Here is a 6,000-nt window from a genome sequence, read left to right as displayed (position 1 = left end):
TTATATGAATTAAAGTAGTGAGTGGATATAAAATATATATATATATATATATATATGGGTCAGGTTCAAGGGCTATATGAGAAAACATATGTAAAAACAATGTAACATTTATAAATTTTTAAAATATGGGTTAGAAATTTCGGATTGAGCGGATTTTTTGTGAGGATGATCTCTATGATGGGAAGATCATCTGGAAAAAAAATCAGTCCAATCTGAAACTTCTAACCCCATTAAAAGTGATTTAGAATGTGGACTGTCGATTTTTGTCGATTTTTATCAATAATTTGTAAATCACTTTTGATGGATTTAGAAGTTACTGATTGAGCTGATTTTTTGTGAGGATGATCTTCTCGTCATAGTGACCATCCTTGCAAAAAATCAGCTCAATCCAAAACCTCTAACTCATATTTTGAAAAACCATTGTTTTTTCATATGTTTTTACATATGGCCCTTGAACATATATATAGGGTCAGGTTCAAACGGCAACCATTTCAACACACATTACGACAACATGTTTTGTCTTATATGGCCAAAAATGTTTGGAATGGGCTGATTTTTTGTGAGGATGATCTCTATGGTGAGGAGATCATCCTTGTCAAAAATCAGCTCATTATGAAACTTCTAGACCGTCCAATTTTTGTAAATCAATTTTGATGGGGTTACAAGTTTTGGAATGGGATGATTTTTTGCCAGGATGATCCCTTCATCACAGAGATCATCCTCACAAAAAATCAGCCCATTCCAAACATTTTTGGCCATATAAGACAAACACATTGTCGCAATGTGTGTCGTTGGAACCCCACCCATATATATATATATATATATATATATATATATATCTTAGAAGATATAGATTTAGGCAAAATTGACTAGAAGAACAAGATTTGTTCGGCCATGATGATAATGATGTTGACAATGCGCAAAATGTAACGAATGATTAGCATACAACTTGTATTGGAGGTTTTGGGACCATAAGGTCAATCGTTTTCCCAATCAATGATGCAATCTCTCTCATACTTTTTGATATTCAAAAGTAATTTTCTTCAATTGTATCCTATATATATATATAGATATATATATATATATTATGAGATTATATTTTCATTTCAAACCTTATCACAATAATCAAATCTTTCATTAGGCAAATTGACCCAAAAAAGTGTTCGCTCTAGCCATTGGATGTTCGTCCAGATGAACTATACAAAAATTAAAAAAAAATCCAATTCGAACTTTTTTGCAATACATTAAATGTTTTCTAAGTAGAAATTTGTAGATGGAGTGTTACCAAAAGACACCATCAATGCATTCTCAAAGGGTAGTCTACAAGCATTTCATTATTTTGCTATTGTTATTTCAATCATTGATATTGTACTTACCTAATCTTTACTAAGGCCTATTTTGGGTTGCGTATGATTCAACTTTGGCAATTTAACTCTATTTTAAGCTATATATCTTCAATTAAGAATGTGCTTTAATATCCTTTCTTATACCATTTATCTATGTAATTTTGGCTATTCTTTCATCCTTTTATAGTACTTTTGAAAGTGCACCAAAACATTCTTTCGACCATGAAAATCATTGTTAATCATTCTCACAAAAAAAAAAAAAAAGTAGCCCATTTTTATATATTTCTAGCCTCTTGAAAAGTTGACTTGAAGTTGCATGCTAATTTTGAATTGCTATTTTAAAGTTTCTCGGTGTTGTTAAATGATATTAAAAGAGAGTAATTTCACAGTACAACTATAATTTAAAAGCTTTAAGTAGAACCAAGGCAAAATATATGTTGTATAACAGTAGGGTCGTGACAAACTGACTCAATAAAGGCTCACTGCCATGGCATGTGCATAGAACAATGATCTTTTTCTTCGGGATACGCAAGGAAAAGATCTATGATTCCGTGCACACATCAACGTCAATGAGTGAATTTCGAGTTGCTTTTTTTTCAAGTCAGTTTATCTTTAGTAATAACATTAAATAAGAGACTTCTAGCATTACGTGAAAAAGGGCAAATTCGGCATTAAGGTCCCTTGAATTTGCTTGAATTTAGCAAAATTTGACCAAACTTTGCATCGAAGCTAACCCTTTTTTCCTGCTATGTAGGGATGAAACCATATTTTTGTTTGACTGGTAAAGCCTTATCTAAAATCAATCATTTTTCATAATTGAGGTTTAATTATAAATTAAGATAAAAAAATTAATGATACTTTAAGAAATAATTAGTGTTAGTGAAAAAAGTGGACGAGTTCTTTTGGAGTTGATTAGTATGTAATGATCAAACTAAAAGTTTTTTTTTTTTTTTTTTAAACAATAAGCATTTTTTTTTTTATGGAGGTAGCTGAGTTCTCAATAAACAATTATTCAGGGAATGATTGTACTAGAAATAGAAATGTTGAGATAGAGAAGTAATTTTTTAAAAAGAAAGGCAAAACTAGAAATGTGTGTGAAAAAATTAGGAATGATTTTGAGTATTGAATGATGAGTTGTGACAATTTGACTCTCTTTTTTGCACTCTTCCTTCACAGAATGATAGATCCTTTGCTTCCGGACACACAAGTAAAAAGATTTATGGTTCTGTGAACTACTAGGTCAGGGAGCGTACTAAAAAGGGAGTCAGGTTATCATTACTCTTGAATAAAATAAAAAGAAAATGTTTGTAGAAAGAAGATGGATAAATCATATTTTTATTGAGAGTCTAATCAATTTGTGTTTACTGAAGGGTTTTTGGTGCGTAAGGGAAGATCCAGTTGTTTATTTAAGTTTTTTCCTTCACCCTTTAATTCTATTGCTTGTTTTAGATTTCTATGTTTTTGGAATATTTTCGTTATATAGAGATATTTCCTTGAAAATTTGCAATCACGTTTAGTTTTATTTAATACAATCTGCTTGTTTAAAATAAATAAAAAAACAATTCAAATTGGGTGTATAAAAATATAAAAAAAATGCCTTGACTAAAGATATACTTGAACAAAGAAAAAAGATTCATGTTGCTGACCCACTGAGAGGAATCTGGTATAAATGATAATGAAGATGATCATGATAATTGGGTTATTGAAACTGGGTTTGTATCTGCTTTCACTATCTTAAGCTATGTTCTTTTTAGGTCTTTTGTTAGCTTAGAAGAATATATTTTAGATGATGATCATGATAATTGTGAGGCAACTTTTCATGTGATTAAACATGCCAGAATAACCTACTTTTCATGGCTCATGATCACCATGGCAAGGTTAAAATAACTACTTGAAAGACTAAATTATTTGAGCTATAAAATCTCAAAGTGGGTTATTTATTTCTACATGTAAAAATTTCTAAGATAAAAATATAGAGGAATATTATGATTTTCTAACAACTTTCAACTATTCAGAAAATGTTTACACGGACTACATATGACAAGAACAGTAGAACTCTTTATGCATTTACCGTATGCTTTCTATAAATGGGGTTGTTTGGGGTGTCAAATAAATCAACCCAAAATATCACTCTCTCTCTCTCTCTCTCTGCTTTATCTTCAATGATAGGAAAGAGGAAGCATAGGTGATTTTGTTGACAGAAGATAGAGAGCACAGATGAAGAAATGCATGGAGTCTGCATCTCCCTCTTTGTGCTCTCTAGACTTCTGTCATCACCTTCAGCCCCTCAACAAAAATCTTATATTAGCTATTAATATTACTAGAAGAAGATCACAATTCTTTAGCTTGTTTTAAACTTTTCTTCATCTGGATCACAAAAATGGATTAGAAATTTGATATTTGATTTTGTTTTATATATATGTTAGTTTTTTTCTTTTTGTTTTTGGGGCCTTTTTTGCAGGTAGAATTCACGGATGGAGTGGATAAGGTGCCCCCACATGATTTGTCCTAGACGATCTTGGGTTTTGATTTAAGAAGTTAAATTATAGAGAAATATAGGTTACGACCTTCAATGAGATACACCTTTATCACTAAGCTGCAGGTTGTGTAGGTGAGCTATTTGACTGGGTTTGTTTGTTCATGTGTTTGGCATTTCTATTTTGTTGCCATTTCTATTCTAATTAAACAAGGAAAATTTTCTTTTGTAAACATGTGTATAAAGTTGCAACTAGCAGTAGCATTTGCACAAATAGCGTAGGCATAGAAACTGCTAAGTTGGTTCAATGGTTGATTCAATACAATCCGCCATACCTTGGATAACCCATGCGCCGCCGTACCCTTCTTTGGTCCTGCAGTGGTGGATCGAGCAAAGCCAACAGCATACTTTGAAGTTCGAGATCATAGCCAGGGTAAAGGCACCCTCACCATGCTCAAGCTTTCCTTTTCATAAGTATCTTAAATTAGGTCTGTTTGTGAGTCATAATATATTTTTTTTTGTTTCTATTTTTGGTGCCAGATTGGGCCAATCTCCTTGAGTGCAGAAGAAAATTTTTAACTTTCCTTTGAAGAAAAAATGTTTAATGACCCACAAATCAAGTTTTAATCTGCTTAGGCAACACTCTTCATGGGGTTCTTTTCTTCTTTCAATGCTGTTGGTAACTCTTAATGGAGTATTAGATTGATTCTGAATTATGTTTACAAGAATCCTAACATGAAAATAATGTGAAAAATTCTAGCTAGAAGTTAACTTTATCTCGAATTAATCTGATCTTAATTTCAATTTCATCTCCTAAATTTAATGACAACATTATCCAATGTGCCAATATACACATCATTACAATAGATCTATGCCATCTAATACTCTCTCATTATGATATTAAAAACATAATCCAAAAAATATCATAGCTAATAAACTATTTGGAGTAGATTTGCTTTTTTCCAATTGCTATATTTTGGTTGGTTGAAGTTGACAGCTCTTTAAGTTTGCCTCTAAGAATTTAGGGGGAAACTGAAGAAGAGAAGGCTTGACTACTAGCCAAATCTCTTTAGTATATTAAAACAAGCTCTTCAAATACTAGTAGTCACAAATTAATTAAACGAACATCCTCCAACTAATAAATATACTTGAGCATATTTTGATCACAAGCTGTTCTCAGTGCATTTAGTGGTTCAAAATTTTCCGAAGGGTTTGTAACACGAACATGAACATTTGGCTAAATTGATTCCTTCAAGCAAGATGATCATTTCAATTCCAAGCTAGTTTATTATGTTCCCATTTTCTAGATCCCAAAAGCTAGCTTAGATGTTATAGCTAAATAACATTCAATTGTGGATAAAACGTTGAAAAATGCTTTGAAAGGATGCGAGATTGATGACGACACCTCGGGCTCCAACGTCTTCTCTTTAGAAATTAGAAATGTGATTGCAAGATGGTTAATCGAAGAACAAGAAGCCTATTCTGGAAATGCGAAGAAGAAGGAATCCTTAAAAACACAGATGATTCTCTTTCAATTGAAGGAAGGGGATTGGATTTTATTAGAAGAGATTCGACTGGTTCCATGGCTATTGCTGGTTGGGCTAGATTGGAAGAGGGGGACATTATTAAAATTGAGCTTATGGAGACCTTCGAATCATTAAGATTAGCAAGAATGAACATACCCCAAGTGATCATAAATTCATTCTGGTTATATTCGATCAAGAGCCTAAACAAGGAGATCAAAACTTCATGAAAATATGCCAAGCAGTCAAGCAAAATTTAGACTATTCCATCATCCTTCCAACTTGTGCATTTAAGTTTTTTTTTTGGCAAGAAGAAAATAGAGCGGCAGAGATTTTAGGGAGGTTGGGATCATATGGTTAAACTTCTATGTGACTGAGGATGCTAGTAGTATAGCTCGGGAGTTGTGGAGAATTCTAGTGGACGACTTATGCTGTAATTATTCTCAATAGTCATTTGTAATTGGGCCCTTGAACATTGTCTTCATGGATTTTCTTGTTTATGAATTTCTTGTAAGGCTAATGATAAAATAACTCGAGTATTTGTACTCAGTTGATGTGGGAAGGGCACAGATCCATAGACTTTCTCCTTGTGTATCCCAGAGAAAAAGAACTATGATTTTGTGCACTTAACCCGTCAATTGAGTACAAACTGAGT

The 6,000-nt window shown here is 32.4% G+C and overlaps 1 long non-coding RNA gene across 1 annotated transcript; it reads left to right on the top strand.

Moving 5' to 3' along the window:
* The first annotated feature begins 3,458 nt into the window (after positions 1-3,458).
* Positions 3,459-5,849, top strand: LOC147406223 (uncharacterized). Its single transcript, XR_015175781.1, has 3 exons — positions 3,459-3,957; positions 4,069-4,255; positions 4,363-5,849. It is a non-coding gene; the product is annotated as an uncharacterized LOC147406223 (long non-coding RNA).
* The last annotated feature ends 151 nt before the right edge of the window (positions 5,850-6,000 follow it).

This window comes from Akebia trifoliata, chromosome 3, assembly GCF_017979445.1.
Source record: "Akebia trifoliata isolate Shusen 1 chromosome 3, ASM1797944v1, whole genome shotgun sequence".
Lineage (NCBI taxonomy): Eukaryota > Viridiplantae > Streptophyta > Magnoliopsida > Ranunculales > Lardizabalaceae > Akebia > Akebia trifoliata.
The sequence above is the reverse complement of the archived record's forward strand: the minus strand, read 5'-3'. Positions and strand labels throughout refer to the sequence as shown.